The sequence below is a fragment of the Macaca mulatta genome, chromosome 8 (genome assembly GCF_049350105.2).
Source record: "Macaca mulatta isolate MMU2019108-1 chromosome 8, T2T-MMU8v2.0, whole genome shotgun sequence".
In the NCBI taxonomy this organism is placed as follows: domain Eukaryota; kingdom Metazoa; phylum Chordata; class Mammalia; order Primates; family Cercopithecidae; genus Macaca; species Macaca mulatta.
Genome location: NC_133413.1, coordinates 70246426 through 70270696, shown reverse-complemented (window position 1 = coordinate 70270696; position 24271 = coordinate 70246426). Strand labels below are relative to the sequence as shown.

Here is a 24271-nt window from a genome sequence, read left to right as displayed (position 1 = left end):
TGCCTAATCTTTCCTGGTTGTGTGACAAGAACCCAGTTTTAGGTGAACTAAGGAGCAAAACTTGTGCATCACTATTTTGTATAGAATAGTTTAGAATAAATCAATGAGGGCCAAGTCTATTTGTCCATAAACTAACAAAATTAAATCTTTTCAAGGAGAAAGAACTTTTACAAGGAAATTATGAGAAATGCTCTAACATAACTAGATTTTATTTTCCTGATTCTTGCAACTCATACACACGAATATCAATAGAGACTATTCAATAAAGTCACTTCTTTAAGAAAGGTTTAAAACTGTGAATGGAGTATTTGTGTCTAAGTGTGAATTGAATATTTGTTAGTGAAATCAGTTTGCATCATATAGACTGCTTAGGGGCAGGACGTGATCTTGATGGATAATTAAGGCTGCCTGGCACTGCCTCTGTGTTACATAGCAGAGAAACAAAACGGTGCTTTTTCTGAGGTGCTAGATCTCAGTTGATGTTGCTATCTTTTGCTTATCACAGTCTGTTGTGAATCACTATGTAATTTATTTTGATTTGGTGCCTTTTGGCTATCTTACTTCAATTTTATGCTCCATCATGAAAATGGGTGATAAACATATAATGAATTTGTATAAGAATCACTGGACTAATCCTTGTGTTCTGGTGATTGATTGCAGTTTAGCAAATGTTGAATTTGCTAATCAAATGGTAGATTTATCTCAGTGATATTTAGGTTTTTATACACTTACAACTCTTAAAAACAATTATTGTTAAACATTCTTGGAGGAAAAATAACTTTGTTATTGCAGATTTGCGGGTCTCTAGTCCAATTCTCATGTTTTTCCATTAAAATTTCTTTTATGGCTCAAATATTTAATAACTTGAGATTTCTCAACTTCAGCTCTTGAGTTATACCAGAGCAAACTCTGTCCAGCAGTAGTACAAGGCATGTGAATTAACTCCACTGACTACGTCCTTCTAATGAAACATTTTTACACAAACACCATGCTTTCACACTCACACCAACCTGTATGTCGCCACAATAGCTTAACTGCTTGTTCTCTTCCAAATAAAGGAACAACTTTAAAAAGAACTTTATGAAAAACAACTTAATGTAAAACCTGTACAGAGCTTATGATGGAGAGCTGCTTCTTAACATTTCTCATCAAAAAGGCAGTGGTATCATATCAGAGTGAATGCCAGTAGGGCTATAAAATGGTTTCCACCTGCCATTAATTTTACCCTGGCCAGTTTGCAAACCAGTGCTGGTCCTATGGAACCTGCAGGAACCTTTCATATCCTGATGCATAATTTAAATATGAACAGCAATTCATCTCTTATGATGAAATATTGGGACTTATTCCTACCCATAATCTTTTTCTGGTCATTTTCTGATCATGCTGCTCTTTCACAAATAAGTAGATCAAAATAATGGTAACACAAATGTGCATTTTTTTCCTTTATCTTTTTGTTTGATGAATACTTTGGGAAATATGGGTGATTACTTCTGTCTTATAATTAAGCATGCCACAGTATGCAGAGAGGTTAGAAGGCTCCAAGAGAAAGAATTTTGTAGCATCAAAATATTACCTCATTGCTGTACACAAAAATCCATATTTCCCTCAAATCATAGGAATGTTTGCAATTTAGTTGCTGGAAATATGTTTAGAATAAGTTACAAATGTCTAATATGATATAAACATTCTGAGAATTAGCCTTCATGAATATAGTGATGATCTATGGGAGTCGTAGACACTAAATTTGTAGAGTATGACGAAACACTTCGATGGTGTTGGAGCCACAAAAATGCAATAATGCAGCCTTGGCCAACTCTGAATTCCTCCCTCCATTTAAAAAAGACTTCTGTTTCTTTCTGTGCTAACTAACTCCATGTAGCTCTTAACATCTGGACCCACGGAGCAATTAAGTTTAATTACTGGTTTTAGTGGCAAATGAAACGAACAGGGTTTAAATATTTTCAACTGCTCTCAGAAATCATAAAATTATATTTAAAAAGAACCGTCTTCCCATTGATACAAAATTGTTGAAAGTATACTTTTATTTTTCCTGTCACTATCTGTTTAAAACAGGAAGCTCACATACACTCAGATTATTTGTCTTTCCAAAATTCATGTGCAATAATAACATGAATATGCTAAATCCCTCAGTTTATCTTTGGATAGATGCTTGGAATTAGTTTTCTAATATCTTTAGACACACAAGATCAAGTGGAAAGGAAAGGCAAAAGAGATTAACTCTTACTGAGTGCATGTACCACAGCCACTATGCTACTTAACATTCACTATTTTATTTAATCTTTAAAGCTACTTTTTTGGAAAAGATGTTAATATTCACATTTTTATAGATGAAGAATATTGAGTATAGGATGGCTAAGTTACTGTTCCAAATTGTCAGAATGGTGAAATGTGGTTTTGAACAGGACTGTATTAAAAGTCTATGCTTTTCTACTTTGTAACATTGAGATATAATGGTTAAGGGAATAAGACTGGCAATTTCTTTTTTCCCATTACACTAGCTTTTAAGATAACTTAAAGAAAATCATTTTCAATACCTGGCAAATATATTAGAAAGCATCTCTGTGACTTTTGACAAAATTTAAACTGTTAATTCCAGAGCTGGTACTTGTCAGATAACAAAAGTTTTTTTCCACTTAACATTAAATTCATTAATAATACCACAAAATTACTTCTGCCTAAAACCTCATAAAACAGGAACTAATCAAAGCAAACACACTTAACAGCTAATGATGATTTTAATTTAGCTGTAAATGCCTCAAAGGCTAGTAATTAGAGAGCAGTTCTACGCTTTTTGTTTTGCAAAAATAAATTATTGCTGCATGTTTTGCCACAATTTTCTCTATTTAATTTTGCTAAAACAGTGTTTCCTTTACAAAATTTTAAAATAGATCTAATGGTTAGATAACTTGAATCACCATATCACAATCAATTTTGTTTAAAATAATGTCTCCTGAAGATGTTTTGAACAATAAAGCTGGACACAAATGTGCTATAAAAGAATAACAGAAAGAGCCAAGAAAATAAACTCTTCACAGTCCTTGATTGCATGGTACTACTCACTTTAGATTTAATGAAAGGTTATTTGTTTAGCCATAAAGATGTGCGTCATATATCCTGATGATAGTATGGCTCTAAACAATGAAGCTTAATCTAAAATTACATATTTTCTCCAAACAGATATGATTATCTGTATTTTCTCTTTAGCATTTAAATCTATAACTTCAAAATTGCAAAACTAAATTCAAGGTCAATGATATTAAGTTAGCCTGTCTATTTATTTATTTAATTTTTGAGACGGAGTCTCATTCCGTCACCCAGTCTGGAGTGCAGTGGGTAATCTCGACTCACTGCAACCTCCGCCTCCTGAGTTCAAGCGATTCTCTGGCCTGAGCCTCCTGAGTAGTGGAGACCGACGGTGTATGCCACCACACCCAGCTAATTTTTGTATTTTTGATAGAGACGGGGTTTCACCATGTTGACCAGGCTGATCTTGAACTCCTGACCTCAAGCAATCTGCCTGCCTGGGCCTCCCAAAGTGCCAGGATTACAGGCGTCAGCCACTGTGCCCGGCCTATCCTCTTGTATTTATGCATGGCTGATCCATAGGTTTCAATAGAAGGGGTGGGGGCAGGTAATTTGTCTTCCTAAATGAGAATCCTGAATGTAGAATTGCAAATAGTGCCAACATTATTTATGAAGACAAAGCTAGTTTTCAGGAGAATGACCACTAAAGAGTAAGGAAAGCTGCCACACATTTAAACACAAGAAAAAGGAAAAGTATAGGATCTAATTCTGAATTATTGATCTGATGTATTTATCTATTGCTATCCTAATACAGTAGTTCCCCTTTTATTCACAGGGGATAGGTTCCAACCCTTCCAGTGGATGCTTGAAACCATGGACAGTACCAAACCTGATTGCCATCAATCCACACACATTTCTGTTCAGGTCTTCCACCCACAAATTTAGTGCTTTTTCCAACTTAACTAACTACTTGACATGCATTGGGCTGTAACTTTTGCATTTTGAGGTGCAGCAGCACAACTAACACAAATTTCTTTTTCCTTCTTCGTGATTTCACAGATAGATTCATTCTTACCATAGATCTTAGCGACCTCAGTATACAATTTTTTTTTCTTTTCTAATTAAGTGGAGCACTTTCACCTTTTTACTTGAAGGAAACACTTTACTGTAGTTTCTCTTTGGCATAGCTCAATTGCCAGCAACACTACTGTTGTACTTCGGGGCTTTTATTAGATAAAATAAGTGTTCCCTGAACACAAGCACTACCATACCAGAAAGTCAATGTGATTGCGGAAAGGGCGGCTAAGTGACTCACAGGTGGAAAGCTGTTACAGCGTGGGTCTGCTGGACAAAGGGAAGATTCATGTCCTGAGAGGGACGGAACCTGACAGCCCAAGATTTCATCACACTACTTAGAACTGCAGGCAAGTTAAAACTTACGCATTGTTTATTTCTGGAATTCTTCGTGTAGTATTTTCGGCACAGGGTTGATGGCAGGTAACAAACCATGGAAACTGAAACTGTGGATAAAGGGTGACTACCGTTCCACACTGATCTGATGAACATACAATACGTTCCAATATCTGGTAAGCAAGTCCGCTCTCAATTTTTTTATCTTCATAACTTTATTATCTTTTCTAACACATTTATTATCCACTGTGAACTTTAATCATTTTATACATTTTCAAATGGGTCTGCAAATGCTCATTGGCACTTCATCGAACTTATATATAATTGCGGAAATAAATCATTTAATATTTTAATCTTAATATTTGAAGAATATTTTAATTATTCAAAATATTACTTGTAAATATTACATTTTATTTGTTTATCAATTTGGTTAATAATTTAATTAAATTTTAATTATTGAATATTAACATTCTTAATATTTTTAATATTATAGAAGGTTTTTGGTCTCTATTATAAATGGAATACCCTTTCCAGTTTCACTTTTAAAACTTTATGCCAGAGTATATAAAAGTTATTAAGTGGGGATATTTATCTTGTATTTTTTCACATTATGAAATTCTCTTAAGAATTTTGATTTTTCTCAATTATTTTTCACTTTCTAGGTATGTAATAATGTCAGGAAGAAGAAATAAAAGTAGCTCTTCTTTTTAAATATTTATGTCGTATATTTTTTGGTATATCGCATTTTCTAAAGCATCAAAGACAATGATGCTAATATCATAGTAGAAATTCTTAATAGTTTCTAATTTTAATTAAAATGATTGTAGTGTCACCATTTTACATACTTGTCTTCAGTTTTTGATAGTTTTTATTATATTTAAGTTGTTCTTTTATTTCTTTTTATTAAATTTTTTATGAGCAATGGCTGCAGTATTTAATAACCGCATTTTGTAGTATGATATGCTTTATCTCTTTTAACTTGCTAATTCAGTTGATTTTATTGATGGATTTCCTGATATTGAACCACGCTTGCATTCTTTAAGAGACACTGCTTGCTCATAGCGTATTATTCTTATAATACATTGCAAGATGTTATTTACTAAGTTTTTCCTTTGAATTTTTATAACCTTAGTAATAAAAAGATTGATCCATAATGTCATATTTGTTTTTCCTCTTCAGGTTTGTTTGTAATGATGGCTGTATAAATCAAATGTGGAACTTTGTTCTTTATTGATTTGAATAATCTTAGAGTCATTTATTCTTTAAAGATTAGATAAAACTCATCTCCAGAACCATTTGCCTAGTGGCCTTTTTCATGTTAACTTTATATCTCTCTAACGTCCACAAATTATCCACTTGTTCTAACATCAGTTATGATATTTTGGCAGAATGTTTTTAGGCAAGCATGTAATTTCTTCAGGTCTCAAATTTCTGCCAATGTAATGTCTGTAGTCATCTCTAGTGGTTCCTTATCTCCTTTTTCATTTCTAGTCTATTTTTGCTCTTTTTTGTTCCTTTATGAAGATTGCAAAGATATCTATTTTATAGTGTTTTCTTCTCTTTTCTTTACGAATACAGGCACTTAAAATCATACTATTCCCTGATACACCTCCTTTACTTTATTCCATAAGATTTTTTTTAACGAAGTATTCTATCCATTGGTTTCTAGACAATGAGTACTTTTTGTTTACTTCTTATTTAATCTAGGAAAATATTTTTAATTTCAAAATATTTAACATATTTCAGTTACTTTTGTTATTTTTAAAATTTATATTATGATATAGAAAATGCATTTAAACAATAAATTTATTAGGTTTCATTATAGTCAAGTTTATATTTTGTTCTTAAATCACTTTATTGAAGATACGATAGACATTTAAAAAGCATTATGTATTAATGGAATGTGTTGAAAGGAGTTTGGAGGTAGTATAAACCTGTTTAAAACAATCATCACCATTAAGGCCATGATCATAAGCATCACTTTCTGAAAGTTCTCTCCCATCCCCTTTATGATGATGATGATGTGGTGTTTTTGTGTATATGTGATAAGAGTCCTTAACATAAGATTCACCAACATAGCAAATTTTAAGTATACAATATAATATCATGAGCTATAGGCACTGTGCTGTATAGTAGATCTCTAGAACTTATTTATCTTGAATAACTAAAACTTTGTATCTTTCAGCCATTTCTTTTTATTATTAATTTAAATTTTTATCTTTATTGAGTATGGTCATATCCTGACTACAATATTAAAATGTAAAAAAATGTATTATAACTAATCTTTTCATCTACTCTATGTTGATTTTAAATTTTGGATTATTTTACCTTTTCCCTTAATTTTACTATTCTGATAACTTGTTGTTCACTTCATTTTCACCCTTAAAAATTAAGACATTAATCTCTTTTAAAATTATTTTTAAATAACTACCACACAGTACATTTTTCTAACGATCTTTATCTTCTTTCCTGTCTTTTTCATAACATGGAATATTATGTCTCTCATAATTTGCATTTTTCTCTCCTACATTTTTCCTCCCTTCAGTGAGACATTTAGAAAACTTTTCCTGTTTTCTTCTACATCTCCATTTATATGATTTGTTGGCATAATTCTGAACTTAATAGAATTTACTTTGATGTATACCTCTTCTGTTTCAATAGTTTTTTTGTTTTTTGTTTTTTTTGAGACAGAGTCTCACTCTGTCGCCCAGGCTGGAGTGCAGTGCTGTGATCTGGGCTCACTGCAAGCTCCGCCTCCCGGGTTCACACCATTCTCCTGCCTCAGCCTCCTGAGTAACTGGGACTACAGGCACCCACTATCACGCCAGGCTCATTTTTTTGTATTTTTAGTAGAGATGGGGTTTCACCATGTTAGCCAGGATGGTCTTGATCTCCTGACCTCTTGATCTGCCGACCTTGGCCTCAATAGTTTTTCTTAAACTCATATTATATATTTCCAGATGGTCTGTACTTATCATTAAATGCATTCTTAGTGATTGCTCACCACCATGTTTGCTTCCCAGGGTCTGCTTTCTTTCCAAGGTACCTGATTTATAGCCGCAAATGCTGTTAGAACCTTTTTCAAATATTTTTCTTTTGGTGGCCACTTGGGTAATATGCTAAGTTCTTGAATATTATTGATCTAAAATAAAAAACAGTCAAGTGTATAATATCTTGGTTGAGCACAGGGTTCTGAAATAAGACTTTTTATTTCACTAGTCTGTAGATGATATTCCACTGCCTTCCAACTTGCATAGTTACCAACAAACATCCCAAAGGCAGTTTGCTATTAGGAAACGGGGATAATTTGCTCTGTCCGAACTGCATTAATGTGTGTTTGTGTGTGTGTGTGTGTGTGTGTGTGTGTGTGTGTGTGTGTGTATTGTTACCAAAATACTTCTTGGTTGTTGGCTTTTGTTCTTATTTTGGTATAAAGTACAGTATTCCTTAATCTTTAAAAACAGATCTCTTATTTGCTGAATGAATTTTTTTGTATGTATATACAGTTTTCTGATTACCCTCTTATATCTATTCATTTTTCTCCTTCTGGAGAACTTTTTCTTATATTAGATTTCCTAGAACCATCTCTAAGTTTTTCATCCTTTTCTAAGTGATTTCTCTGTGTCATTTTACTCTATACTTAGAGATATTTCCTGCACTTGATTTTCCAGGCCATTAATTTATCAGAGAACTTGAATTTATATACTGGAATTTGTAATTCGAAACCCATAGTGTTCATCTGTGAGGAGTCTTTTTAGTGTTGTTTTAGATATCCTTAAGTGTCCTTCCTTTGTTTATTTGTAACTCTGTTCTTGTTCTAGCCCTCCTGAACTTCAGTTTCATTAAGTGTTATTTATGATTCTTTACTTGCTCCTCCTCTCAGTCAGGCTTCTTGGGAGTCTAACAAAAGAAAACTAAGAATTTGTCGCTAGTTGGCTGTACTACAGGAAATACTAAAGAAGTTCTTCATTATGATGAGAAATTATTCCAGTTCCACAGAAAAGGACAGGGAGCATCAGAGTGATAAATATCAAGTATAAAAGCAAAAGGCTGTTTTCCCCCTTATAATTCCTTCAGAATTATAATTTCTTTATAAATTATACAAATGTTTAAAACCAAATTTATAACATTGTCTTGTGTTGTCAAACCATTTCATATATTTAGACCAGGAGAATTACTAAACAGATGAAAAAACAAAAAACAGCAGCAACAAATGCTGGAGCTGGGGGGAATAAGCATTCAGAGAAGTTAAATTATATTACCTTAAATGCTTAGCTTTTAACCAAAAATTACAAGGCACTCACAAAAAGCAAGAAAGGGTAACCCATCGCAGGGGTAAAATAAGAGCAGTCAATAGACTAATTTTGATTGTCTCTAGAATCTCAAAGTATCAGAAAAATAATTCAAAGCAACTATTATAAATATGTTCAAGGAAGTAAAGCAAAATCACATTTGAAGAGTTAAAGGCAAGCATGACAACAATGAATCAGAAAATATAAATTCCCAAAAGGACGTAATAATTACCAAAAGGTATTGACATGATTGAAGAAAATTTCACATAAATTCAGAGACCTGTGGGATAATATAAAGAATACCAGCAAACATTAAGTGGGAATCAAAAACAAAAAGACCACCTTCTGTATTATTCCATTTATAAAAAATTTTGTAAAGCAAATATAGTGTGATATAAAGCACATCAGCTGTTTCCTGGCACTGGGGGTCATGAGAGTGTGTCAGCTATAAATGGGCTCAACCAGGTAGCCAAAGAAGAGACTAGTGCCCTGTTCAATTTCACACAGCTCAGCAGAGATCAAGCAGCAAATTTAGTAGACTTTAGTGAAATCCATAGGACAAAGGAAATAATAATTGCTTAGGGCAAATCCTCACATTTTTTCTGGACTTGCCCCTTACATTACCTGTGATCTAGATCCATGTTCTGCCCACATTGGAAACATCTCAACACCTTAGAGTCTGAACAAAATTGATCTCCTTTTTACAAAGAAGACAAGTTTTTTCACTTGCTCAACTAAGGTCTACTTACCTTTCCTGCCACCTGATTGCAATATTCACTACATATACCACAGTCCTATTAATAGCAATATGGTCTGGCTCCATGTTCTAAGATAACCACATAATGGTAGCATTCTCCTTTATTTCCCAAACCTTGTGTTTTTCGGTATCGGGTAACACCATATTTAAGATATCAATAGCCCAGGGCATTCTATGCTGCTAATGCTTAATCCATTTTCTTTTAAGTCCATCATCATCAAGAGTTCAAAATACCCAGGGTTCCATTTCCAAGAAGAATTATGTTGTATGAAGGCTAAATAAGATCATAGGGACAATATTTGTGAAAGTTTCTTCACCATGCCAGTCACAGAAATATGTGGAGCAAATAAATGTGTCTTTCTCAACTTTTTTCCCTGAAAGAAATATTTGAATTTATGAGTAGGTCACCAAATATTTTAATCATTGAAGTACTCAAGCAGAAGTGTGAAGGGCAAGACTAACACCTAGGAGACCATTCACTTAAGAGATAGGAAAGGAAACACAGTTGGAAAGCTAAATGTAAGCTACAAATATACATAATTTTTAAAAAATGATTATGTAGATAATGGAGAGATAGTGAAGGTCTTTAAAATACTGGGAAAAATGATAAAAACCTTATTTTAGGGGCCTCCCTCTAGGTTGATATGAGGAAGGTACCAGAGAACTCCAACTGAGGCAGGGAGATGTTAGAATTTTGTGATTTCCTAGGTGATAAAGGCTTAAAGCCTGAATAATGGTAATGGAAATAATGATGATAGTTAGAATGGTTAGATTTACTGAATGCTCACTCTGTGCTGCCATGCTAGGTACTCTTGTGACACTCATTTAATCTGCATAGCACTGAGTACTCTTGGTACTACTGTTATCTTCATTTGGCAGAAGTTAAGCAACTTGTTTAACTTCACAAGTAACAGAGTCGCAAGGCAAGATTCAAGTCTAGGCTGTCTAACTCTAACCCTTATGCTTGCAAACACTACACTAAGTAAGACATTGTAAAGAGAAAATGTCTTACTTGGTGCCAGTGGTCAAAGACTAGCGATACGTGATCAAGAGATTTCTAGTCTGAGGGAAGTTGGAAATAAGCCTCTTGGGCTTTAATTCTTCTTAGAATTATGATTCAGGCTCCTTCTTCTCTTAAATTAAGCTCATATTTTTCATACTGTGTACCTTCTAAGTTTTCTCGTTATTGTAACTGCACTTTATGTGAAAGGTATGTTGTATTTCTTTTAAAATATTCTGATTTCATTTGATCTGACTGAGCCCTTACTCTTGCTGAAGTTTGTGAAAACCTCAATATTATTATTATTGAAACTTCCCCTCTTACATTGCATTATACAAGACCCAGAGAAATGAAAAAGGAATATGTTTTGCTGCCCACAATGGACTCCTTTGTCCAACCTCCATCATTGCCACTATTAGCCCCCCATCAGTCAGGCACTATTTTAGTGCTCACAGCCAGCAGTGATGTTCAGTGCCACCAAGCACCCAGAGCAGAAGCTTGTAGATGGAATATGCTTCTATGTGCCAGTGTAGCTATTCCCACACAAGGCATTTTATTTCTAGGTCCCTGTATTTGAGAGGGAACTACTCTTCTTCCACCTGTGAAACTTGAAGTACCCACTTTTCTTTCCTTCATCTTTCAAAATCCATGGCGTCTCTATTATTTCCCTCTCTCAAAATATGTAGCTAAATCCTCCCATGGGCCTTAACCCACCATTAAACACCATGGTCAATGGGGCAGGTCTAGCTGACTGCTGTGCTTTGTTGAGTTAATAAAGTACTAACCCATACATTAGTATACATTCCCAGCAATTAAAATGTGCATATTTTACATAAAACCTAGAGCCTAAATTCTCAACTAGCAAAACCAGACTGGGGTTTCAGTGGTTTTCATTCTTGCATGTGGTGTTCCTACAGCCTGTAGCAGTCCTTATTACTGACAAGACACTGAAGTCAGGTATCAGATCTCCAAAATATTCAGTGTATCTTCAGGTCAAGGTAACCCAGAATGAAACTCAGACTGCCAGCATATGAAGCTCCTCACTACTTTCTTAAGTAAATACCTCTCATTTTATTATTAAGAGCCTGCAACTAAGAAATTATGAACACATTTATTTTCTCATTCAGATTATTCTACCTTATTAACTTTCTAATAGAATATTTTGCGTTTGCTGTGATGATGTTTTGTCATCTCAATCATTGATACCAATTATCTAGAGCAATGAAGAGTAATACTTATAACACCCCCATGAGTACAGTACTCCATCCAATAGGTCAGAAAAGCTGCCCATTAAATTGGTTGTGAATTTTTATTAAGAAGACTAATCAAATGGGCACTGGCTCAGAGCAGTTAACCAGGCAATAATGCGATCAATTGTTTGGATTCAAGTAAAATGAGTTTTACTCTGACCAACCAGAAATATCCACATTGCTCAGGGAATATTTTTCATAGAGTAATATCCTAAAGGCTCTAAACGGGTTGCACCAGTTCCAGCAAATCATGGAAAACACGCCTAAAATGTATTTTCAAATAGGAAATATATTTCTAATTCTGCAATTGGTACACAATAAAAGTCATTGAGAGAGAATGAAGCAAGAGTGAAGAAACCAGGGGAACGTGACGGGGAGAGTTCTTTGGTGTTGTGGTGTTCATGTTCTCTGCAGGGACCACCTGTTCCTATGTCCCGCAGTAGAGTAACTGTTACTTTGCTATGCTGATCCTGGTATCTGATGTTCCAACAGCTAGTAATATTGAGTTTTCCCTGTTTGTATTAAGCAGCATTTTTAAAAAGGAATCCAATAAAATTTCAATAGAGAGAGATATTTTAAAAGGTCTTAAGTATATCAACACTAGCATTAACTTCTCTCAAAGATGTTGTATGTTTCTCAGCTGATTGTGTTGGAAAGCAGCAAAAAATTGAAATAATATAATTATGCCTGTCATGATTTACATGTATACATTGGTGGTTCTGAACTTACACATGATGATTCCCTTGAAAATAAAATATTTTCTTCACCCTTACAATAATGGAATTGCAATTTTAGTATTCATTACTAGGGAAAATATGTAATAATAAAAAGCTATTACGAATTAATTAATGATTAAGATTTGTGTACTTTGTCATTATGTGCCACGTAATTTGTCAAATGCATTTGAAAATGTGTCCTCATAGACTGACCAACATGGCAAAACCCCATCTCTACTAAAAACACAAAAATTAGCTGGGCATGGTGGCACACACCTGTAGTCCCAGCTACTCGGGAGGCTGAGGCATGAGAATCACTTGAACCTACAAGGCAGAAGTTGCAGTGAGCCAAGATTGCACCACTGCACTCCAAGAATTCTGGTTGGTGTATATCCACACTGTTAGAACTCTTGTGGTAATTTTGTGACATCCTCCCCATCACCAGGAGTCTATAAAGCATACATTGGTAACCTCTGATTTACACAAAACACACTTTGAAAGTTTAACTGTGTAAGTTTTATTACCAAAATCAAAGTGTGTGTGTGTGTGTGTGAGTGTAACCATATTATATTATGCACAACTCTAAGAGAGCCATTCAAGAAAGCTAAGCCATTACTTGTCAGCTTGGAGTAAATCTGGCAAATTGTCAGTAACCCACCAAAGACTCTCTTGACACATTTCCAATCTGAACAGATTGTGAGTACAGTTGCTTTAATTCAGCCTGCCATGAAGCTCACTACGGTAAGTCAAAGATGCATGGTCTGAGATCGCATATGAGGAAAATTTACATACTTTGTAAAGATGTGCTGGATAAAAATCTATCATATCATCTGTTTGACAGCTCTACTATTAGAATTCATAGGTACTAAAAGTAGGAAACAAACAAACATAAAATGTCATTCTTTCTAATAGTGTCAGGAGTACGTCCATAAAAGTCTTCTGTCATATTGGAGAAGCAGTGGCTATACCTTTAGAATAGTCCTTCCATGCAAACTGAGTACACCAAGAATCTCTCTACATGTATATTTTAATCTCTCTGATTTTCACCTGAGATACTTTACTTGCAGGATTTTAAAACTGAATTTTATTCTATTTATTGAACATTTATAACTTTCCATGTTAGGTTAGAATTATTAGATTTGAGATTTAGGCCTAAGATAAAAATTTTTAGTAATACATAGAAAGTGTCTAAGCTTTCGTAAAACTGCTAAGAATACTACTCTATTCTGGACAGCTATTTGGTAATTAGATTTACTTTAATTTACCTATGATTGTATATAAATGTATAGCATATTAATATAGTATATTATACTATCACATTTATATATAGTATATATAGCATAGTATACATATATTATGTAGTATACTATGGAAATAAAAAATTTTGTGATTTTAGAGTGTAGTTCTACAATTTTTAACACATACATAGATTCACATAACCACCACCACAACCAACCAGGATCAGAAAGGTCCCATCAGCACAATAAACTCCATGGTGCTTTCCCTTTGTAGTTGAACCCTCCTTCACCCCTAATCCTGTCAACCACACTTGTGTTATTTTTGTGTGTGCCCATAGTTTCACCATTTCTAGAATTTTAACTTAATGGAATTGTGCAATAAACAAATTTTCCAGACTGGATTCTTTCTGTTAGCATAATGCATTTAATATCCACTCACATCACTGCATGTATCAATAGTTCATTCCTTTTCATTGCTTGGTCAAATTTCATTGTATTGATACCTCATTTTGTTTATCCATACACACAGTGAAGTGCATTAGGTTGTTTCTAATTTTGGTGGTTATGAATGATGATGCTATAAATATTCAATAAAAGGTTTAGTATCAACATACGTTTGTAATTATATAGGGTAAATACCTAAGAGTAGGGTAGCTATGGGCTATAGTAAATGTATGTTTAATTTTATAAGAAACCAGCAAAGTACTTTCTGGAGAGTGGCTGTACCATTTTGGATTCCCACTAGAAAGAAATGAGTTTCTGTTCTTCTATATTCTTGCCATCATTTGCATTGTCAGGTTTTGTTTTTCTTATACATTGTAATAAGTGTGTAGTGCTACCTGTTCGTGGTTTTGATTTGCATTTCCCTAATGGCTAATAAGGTTGATTATTTATTCATGTGCTTAATTTCTCAACTGAATAGCTTTTCCAATGAAGTGTTAGTTCAGACTTTGTCTGCTTTTTAAATAGGTTCCTTGTTTTCTTATGGTTCAGTTTTGAGAACATTTTAAAATATATTCTTGATATAAGCCCTCTGCCAAGTGTACTATTTGTAAATAATTTATTCTAGTCTGTGAGTGGGTTGGCTTTTGATTCCCTAACAGTATCTTTAGCAAAAGTATTTACATTTTGATGAAATCTAATTTCTCTCTCTTTTTTCTTTCTTGTAAGAACTTGGTATTATATCTATGAACTTTTGCCTATCTCAAGTTTTCAAAGATTTTCTCCTGTGTTTTATCAGTTTTACATACATTAATTAATTGCCAATTATCATTAAATAATCATCTTGTTCTTGCCTTATTGCACTAGCTAAAACTTCAAGTAAGATGTTAAATAGGAGTGCTGAAAGTGGATTAGGCAAAACACATTCATTACATTTTTCTGGTTATTGGGGGAAATAATTTGATCTCTCATCAGGAAATGTAATGTTAGCTGCAGATTTTCTGTAGGTACCTTTTTTCAGACCAAGAATGTCTTCTTCTATATTTAGCTTGCTGAGCATTTGTATCATGAATGCATTTTGCCTAATGTATTTTCTATGTTGATATGTTCATGGACTTTTTCTGTTATGGTCTTATTTAGTCTATTAATACAGTGAACTGCACTGATAAATCATCAGATATTGAACCTAGCTTAACAAATTGGTGGAAGATGTACACAATCTATTAAATACGCTTTACACTTTGCAAATATCAACTCTTTGTAAAATCTGATGGTAAAAATACAATGCAATTCACTAAGTATATTTCTATGTAGTTAAAATAAGGTTTATATGTTCAGGTTTTCTCACGATAAATTTGTTAGATATTTGGTATAGATTACCTATGGTGGTTGTAATCTGTTGGGTCATAGGTCAAATCTTGTCCGAATGCTTCTTGTTTGGTCTATAAAATATTTTTTAAAAGTTGAAATAAAGTCTGGCATTTAAACTTCAGGTTTTAATTTTATTTCTGGACTTCTAGCTTCGAAGGTCTTGCAACACTAGACCTCATTGTTGTGTAACGTCATGAGTTGAATAGCAACTATTCCAATTTCACAAGGACCATGTGGGTTCCGTTTTACTATAGTACCAAATATTCCCTGAGTAATTTTACTTATTTAAATTATCTTACAGCTGTAGGGTATGGACTTTGCAGTCAGTGATCTAGAGAAGTAGAGGGATTAAATATTATTTAGCATTTTTAAATCAACAACAAATACAATTTGTAATTGTGAGATATTATTTGGTCTAATGCAATATCTACTTTAAAAATAAATGTGTGCTATCAAAATAAGCAATTTTAAAGGTTTTGAAGCAAACATAAACAGACATAGATATAGTTGACCATTGAACAACATTGATTTAAACTGTGCAAGTCCACTTATAATCAGATGTTATTGTGCCTGTATTACCCCTGAGACAGCAAGACCCCCTTCTCTTCTTTCTCCTCCTCAGCGTACTCAACGTGGAGATGACAAGAATGAAGACCTTTATAACGGTCTACTTCCAGTTAATGAATAGTAAATATATTTTCTCTTCCACGTTATTTTCTTAATAATATTTTTTCTTGCTTACTTTCATTGTAAGAATACAGTATAAATACAAGACAAAATATTCTTACAAATTCCAAACATTCCCAAATTCCCAGAAAATAGTCTTTGTTACACTACCAAAAACTTGACATAAAAACAAAACAAAACATAAAAATAAAGCATTCTAGCTACTACATACTCACTAAGTGTAACCAAACCAGTATAGACACATGGAAAGTTAAAAAACTGCTTTCTAACAGACTACTCTATGCCATTGATTCACGCTGACTTAGAGTCTATGCCAAAAACCTCAGTGCCTTTCCTCTTTTGAACGGCATCTATGTAGGAAACTAGTAAGAATTGAGGCCCTTCCATCTCTTCTTGAAATATATTCAGAAACAACAAATGCAGAAGAAAATATGATTGAATGCATATTTTCAAAAGAAAAAGCATAATGTGTATGACTGGAGATCCCCTAATGTGTATAACTGGAGGCCTTCCAAAGAAGGCAAGTCAGTAGATTTATTTTAATTATTTGTAATCTTTCTATAGTGGAGGATTTTACTCTGTCTGTCTCTCAAGAATAGATGAAGTATTTTAACACCAGAACCAAAGAATCCACTGAAGTTCCGGAGATTCTGGATGACTGTCTGCTACAAACAAGAAATTGGACTGGGGTTATGTTTGTCAACCTCTATTCTGTGTATGATTTTAGAAGAACAATTTTAACAACCCAGAAGTCCTGTCTTTCAGAAAACTCCAGGCCTGGCTCTCTTCTTACTCAAAGAAAATTAGTCAAAACAGAAAGAGATAACAGCAAAGAACTGTAGAAATACTCTGTATGACACAGTAACAGGAAAACATAGCATTGAACATGCAGAAGAGCATCATTTTGTAAATGACTTATAGAATATTCATTTTAAATAATTTTTGTTTATTAACAAAGGGGTTTAGGCCTGTAGAGGTTGTATTCTTTACGTTTTTCACATTGCAGGTAGTTTCTAAATACATAACATTTCAATCATGGCTTCTTCTTTGACCTAAGAAATTGTCTTAAAATTTCCTAGTTGTTAGATTTTTTTGATTGGATATTTTAAAGTTGGTTTTAAATAGTTTCATTGTTGTTCTTGTTGTTTATACTATGTTTTGGTCAGATTTGGGTCTCTAAAATATCTATTTTTTTCTTATATAATTAAAGTTTTTTTTAATGAGCTATTGCCTGATTCTAAATAGTCTATGGTTATTTGAAAATAGCATGCCTTCTTTATTTAAGGGAAACCAAACAATAATATATTTTGCTAAATGTTATATTTAAATCCTCTGTATATATTTTAACGTTTTACTTGTATCAGTAACAGTTTGCAAATTTCAAACACATTAAAAAATTTACCCTCCTTTATATCATTTTAATAGTGTATCTCCCATAGTGCCACATAGCAAGATTTTTTTTATGTTTTAAACTTAGTTTAAAATTTTTATTTTGTAGTAGTAAAATTTAGTTTCAGCAAATATATTATCAATCACTGATATACTTGTCTTATTTAACGTTATTTAATGCATTGTGTTTTTTATACTTTCTTAATATTCCCCCTTTTTTCCTTTTCTTTACAGCGTTGATAAAGTTTTATGTTCACTTTTTCTTCCAATGATATGTTACCAGTAGTTATTTTTAATTTTACAACAGGTATATTTGAGCATATGTATGTTCTTTCCTTAAATAAAACAAGACCAGTACTTGTGCCTTATGATTTAAAGAGTTTAGGTATTCACCATACTTTGATTACTTCTTCTCCCTTTACTTTTGTTCCTCTAATACTTCCACTATACTTATCTTAGATATCTAATTTCTATTATTTCTTAGATTTTGTCACATTCTAATCATTTCTGTGCTTTCCTTTGTTTTTTGAGAGAATTGAATTGGTTTTCTAACTTATACAACTACAAACGCAATTTTAATCAATATCAGTTCTGTTTTATCAACAGAATTCTGCAATCATTTTTTATTACTAACAGAATATTCTTCCTTGTTATTCCTTTTTATAGCTACTTAATGTTTTTTGTAGTTTTAAAATGTTTTAAAGTCAAGATATTGAGGTTCAATTTATATAGTACAATTCAACTTTTACAAAATTACAGTATATAACATATATACAAAATCTGTGTTAAAATTGTTTATGTTACTGGTACAACTTCCATTCAAGAGGCTATTAGTAGTTAAGTTTTGTGGGACGTTATGCACAGATTTTTGACTGTGTGGTGGGATCAGTGTGCCTAATCCCTGCATTGTTCAAGGCTCAACTGTATTGGATGAGTAACCATTCCCACATCAAAAGACAGAGCGCTTCTATCACACAAGAAGTTCCTTCATATCTCTTTGCAGTAAAGCTCCAGGGTCTAGGCAGCTACTGGTCTGACCTCTTTCTCTATTAAATGGGGTTCCCAGAATGTCAATATAAATGGAATCAATCAGTAGAAACGTTTTGTGACAAATTTCACTTTGTATAATGCTTTTGTTACCAATACATCAGAGGTATGGTCTGGGTTCTGTTGCTCGCAGCACAGAATGCCAATGACAAACAAGGAATGTTGTCAAGGAAGGTTTTGACAGGGTGCTGCAGCTGAGGAGATAGTGTGTCCAGAATTGGTGGGTTCTTGGTCTTGCTGACTTCAAGAACAAAGCTGCAGACCTTCGTGGTGTGTACACCTCCTAAAGGCAGTGCATCTGGAGTTGTTCCTTCCTCCTGGTGGGTTGGTGGTCTCACTGGCTTCAGGAGTGAAGCTGCAGACTTTCACAGCTCATGAAGGCCATGTGGAACCAAAGTGTGAGCAGCAGAAAAATTTGTTGTAAACAGGGAAAGAACACAGTCTCCACAGCTTAAAAGGGGACCAGAGCAGGTTTTCCCTGCTGGCTGGGAAAGCCTGCTTTTATTCCCTTATCTGGCTCCACCCACATCCTGCTGATTGGTCCATTTTACAGAGCACTGGTTGGTCCATTTTGACAGAGGGCTGATTGGTGCGTTTATAATCCCTGAGCTAGACACGGAGTGCTGATTGGTGCATTTACAATCCTTTGGCTAGACACAAAAGTTCTCCAAGTCCCCAATAGATTAGCTAGACAGGGAACACTGATTGGTGCGTTTACAAACCTTGAGCTAGACACAGAGTGCTGACTGGTGCATTTACAATCCTTCAGCTAGACATAAAAGTTCTCCAAGTCCCCACCAGATTAGCCAGATACAGAGCACTGACTGGTACATCCACAAACCTGGAGCTAGATAGAGTGCTGATTGGTGCACATACAATCCTCCAGCTAGACATAAAAGTTCTCCAAGTCCCCACTTGACTCAGGAGCCCAGCTGACTTCCCCTAGTGGATCCCACAAGGGGGCGGCTGGGTGGAACTGCTAGCCAGTCCAGTGCGCAGTGCCCGCACTTCTCAGCCCTTGGACTGTCCATGGGACCAGGCCCCGCAGAGCAGGGGGCGGCGCCCTTCGGGAAGGCTCCAGCCTGGCGGGAGGCCACCGCTGGCAGAGGCTCCAGCATGAGGGGCTACAGGTCCCCAGCCCTGCCCCGCGGGGAGGCGGCTGAGGCCCGGCGAGAATTCCAACGCGGCATGGGCGGGCTGGCAGTGCTGGGGAACGTGGCTCACCCTCCGCAGATGCTGGCCTGGGTGCTAAGCCCCTCACTGCCCGGGCTGGTGGCGCCAGCCGCTCTGAGGCGCCGGCTGGGCCTGCTGAGCGGCGCCCGCCCGGAACTCGTGCTGGCCCCTGAGCTCTTTGCGCAGCCCGGGTTCCCGCCTGCGCCTCTCCCTCCACGCCTCCCTGCAAGCAGAGGAAGCCCGCCCTGGCCTTGACCAGGCCAGAGAGGGGCTCCCACAGTGCAGCGGCGGGCTGAAGGGCTCCTCAAGCGTGGCTAGAGCAGATGCCTAGGCCGAGGAGGCGCTAAGAGCCAGCAGGGGCCGCCAGCACATCGTCATCTCTTGATAGGAGCTCAGTCTCATATCCGTCTCTCCGACCAACTAAAACTAGGGGTTCATATAGCGGGAAAGAAGTGAACAATGCGTAAGAAAACAAGAACCAGGGAGGTCCAAGGAAGCAATTATGATGAATGAGGGGTCCAGCATCTCATTATTTGGATCTGGTGATCTAGTGAGTTTCAGTTCTTTGCTACCTTTTTTTTTTTTTTTTTTTTTTGAGATGGAGTCTGGCACTGTTGCCCAGGCTGGAGTGCAATGGTGGGATCTCTCCTCACTGCAACCTCTGCCTCCCAGGTTCAAACGATTCTCCTGCCTCAGCCTTCTGAGTAGCTGGGATTACAGGTGCTTGCCACCACACCTGGCAAATCTTTGTATTTTCAGTAGAGATGGGGTTTTGCCATGTTGGTCAGGCTGGTCTCGAACTCCTGACCTCGTGATCCACCCACTTTAGCCTCCCAAAGTGCTGGGATTACAGGCGTGAGCCACCGCGCCCAGACTCGTACTTTTTTTTGAGAGGCCTGAAGGCCTTTCCTAAGGAAAAAACTCAGATAAAACAAATGTTAGGTTCAAGCCAGAAAGGTGCTTTTCTATGTTTATCCACAAAACTGTCTATGGAACTCTTGGGTCAGTTTCACTTTGAAGATTTAGCCATGTTGTTGCATGTGTTGGTTCAGCCCATTTTTTATTAAGTAATAGTATACCACAATTTTTTCATCCATTTATAGTTGGGCATTTAGATATTTTTTTCCCCGAATTTTTACTACAGGTATACCTCAGAGATATTGTGGATTCAGTTCCAGACCATTATAATAAAGCAAATATGGCAATAAAGCAAGTCACACAAACTTTTTGTTTCCCAATGAATATAAAAGTTATGTTTACACTATACTGTAGTCTACTGAGTATATTAAGCCTTGAAAACAAGAAACATACCTTAATTTAAAATACTCTATTCCTACAAAATTCTGACATGGAAACATGAAATGAGCACATACTGTTGGAAAAATGGTTCCAATAGACTTTCTTTTCACAGGGTTGCCACATACCTTCAATTTGTAAAAATCACAATATCTGTGAAGTGCAAAGAAGCTAAGAACAATAAAACAAGCTACACCTGTATTAGGAATAAAGTTGCTGGAAATATACATATACTGATATTTATGTAGTTATATGTTTTCATTTATCTTGGTCAAATGTCTAGGAGAAGGATTTTTGGGTTGTATAGTAAGTATACAATTAACCTTATAAGAAACATTGCTATAGCATTTTACATTCCTACCAGCAATATCAGTGATTTCAGGTTGTCCTGCATACTCACCGGCACTTGAATTTTCAGTGTTTTTACTGTTAGTTATTGTAGTGGTTAGTGATATTCCATTGTGTTCTCATAAAAGTTCAATGTAAGTCGTATTCTATATATGTTCTGGATTCCAGTCCTTTATCATATATGTTTTTCAAATATTTTCTCCTAGTTAGTGACTAGTCTTTTCATTTTCTGAACAATGTCTTTTGAAGAATAGAAGTTTTTTATTTTAGTGCGGTACTATTAATCCTTTTTTCTTACATGGTTTGTGATTTGGAATTCCATTAGTGACATCTTTAAGCCAACATACCAAAAGATTTTTTTCTGTTTTTACACTGAAGATTTGGAGCTTCAGTTCTTATATTCAGGAATATGATACATTTTGAGTTATATATATTTACAGTGTAAAATAGGTGTCAGGGTTCATCCGTTTGAATATGGATAGCAACTGTTCCAGCATCATTCGTTGAAAATACTTTATCTTCACCGTTGAAATAGTTTGGCACCTAAATTAGATTTTTATCACGGTTGTAACAAAGTACCACGAACTTAAAGTAATATCCACTTATTATCTCACAATTTTGTAGGTCAGGAGTTTGACACTACGTGGCTGGATTCCTGCTCAGAGTCTCACTGTGTTAAAATTAAAATATAGGTTGTGGCTGTAGTTCTTTCTGAGCTCAGAATCCTCTTTTGAGCTCACTAATTATGGAACAATTCATTTGCTTCTCATGCTTTCCACATGACCCCTTCCATCTTCAAGCCAACAATGGTGGATCGAGTTCTGTTACATTCAAATGCCTCTGACTCATACTTTTGTTGCATCTCTGTGACTTTCACTTCTGCTTTCTTCTTGTTTTATGGGCTCATGTTATTCCAGGATAATCTCCCTATTTTAACTACATCTGCATGGTTTCTTTTGTCACAAAAAGTAACAAAGTCATATGAACAACACGGGTGGTCAACATGATGGGGCCAAATTCTGACGACACCACCTTCATTGTAATCTAATGGACCATATATTTTAGACTCTTATTCTGGCTTTCCATTGTGTTCCCTTAATCTGTATGTCTATCTTTATACCAATACTAGATTTTATTTACTATGACTTTATAGTAAGCCTTTAAATCACAAAGTATAAATCTTCTAAATTTGTTCTTCTTTTATAAGATAGGTGACTATTTTATGCTCTTTGTATTTCAGTATACAATTTAAATAACACAAATTTCTACCCAAAGAAAAATCTCTTGCACTTACTTTGTTATATTGATTCCAAAATACTTCATGTTTTCTTTTATGATGTTGTAAATGACATTGTTATTAAAATTGTTATTGTCAGTTGACCATTGCTAGTAAAAAGAAATTCAATTCTTTTTTTATATTGACCTTATATTCTGTGACGTTGTTAAGTTCATTTATTGGTTCTAAGGGCTTTTTCATAGATTCCTTGAGAGTTGTCTACATAAACAACCATGTCATCCTTGAATGAGGGCATTCCTGTTTATTTATTTTCAATCCATATGACTTTCCTTTCTTTTTGTGTTCCTTATTTTACTAGTTAGGATTTCTAGTACAATGTTGAATATAATTGTCGACATTAAACATTCTTGCCTGTTGCAACCTTAGGGGGAAAGAAGTCAGTCTTTCACCATAAATTATGTTAGCTATACAAATGTTTACAATTTCCTTAATCAGGTTGAGGAAGGTGTTTTCTATCCTTAGATTGCTCAGAGTTGGTGATTGTAAATGGAAGTTGAATTTTAGCAATTCTTTTTGTATTTATTTTAAGTAATGTACCAAGTAGGGCCTATCTCAGAAAGGCAACATTGTTTCAACTAAAAAATTCAATTATTCTTCTTCATTAGGTTAATGGACTTAAAAAAAAGGGATGATCTCAACACTTGCAGAAAATTGTTTTTGATAAAATTCAACCTCTTAATGATAAAAAGACTGCAAACTAGGAAGAGATAGAAATTTCTTCAACTTTTAAAAGGGTCTGTATAAAAATAAACTAAATATGCTAATATTTAGATAAGAATATTGCCCCTTTGTTTTTGAAGGAGAATACTTTAGTTTCCTTTGTATGATCTTTACCTATTTGGCTATCAGGTTAACATTGGCCTGATGTGAGTTTAGACATGCTCCTTCCTTTTTATTCTCTAAGAGATTGTATGGAACTGGTATATCTCTTCCTTAGATATTTGGTAGAATTACACACGAAATCATCTGTGTTTAAAGTTTTTAGCTTTTTTTTAACTATGAATTCCCCTTTTTAAATAGATATTGGACATTCCATTTATCTACTTTGTCTTCAATTAGCTGATAGTTAGTATATTTCATAGAATTTGTTTATTTCCTTTTAACTTGCCAGTATATTGTTCTAACTACCACTACCTTAGTTAGCTTATTATTTGCTGCTTTTGTTTGAGGCTCTGCGAAGGTGCCCAATTTCTGGTTAGAGGAATAAATTTTGTTATATTTTCAAAGGACCAGCTTTCCATCTCTTCGATTTTGTCTATTGATTTTCTGTTTCCTACTTTAATGGTAACTTCTGTTATTCTTTCATTTGCTTCCTCTTGCTTTGTGTTTAATTTGCTTTTTATAGCTTTTTAAAAATGGAAGCATAAATAATATATTTGAGATCATTCTACTTTCCTAATAATATAAGCTGTTACTACTAGACATTGCTTCTAATCACTGTTTTAGCTAAGTTTTAAAATTTTTTATAATCATATTTCCATTTATGCTAACAATATATTTTAATTTATACTGTG

General features: G+C 34.7%; 1 long non-coding RNA gene across 1 annotated transcript in view; it reads left to right on the top strand.

The window, feature by feature from the left end:
* Positions 1 to 4181: 4181 nt before the first annotated feature.
* Positions 4182 to 24271, top strand: part of LOC144330536 (uncharacterized) — a 53988-nt gene continuing 33898 nt past the window's right edge. The window contains exon 1 of the long non-coding RNA XR_013396832.1: positions 4182 to 4631. This is a non-coding gene — a long non-coding RNA (uncharacterized LOC144330536). The remainder of the gene's footprint in view (positions 4632 to 24271) is intronic.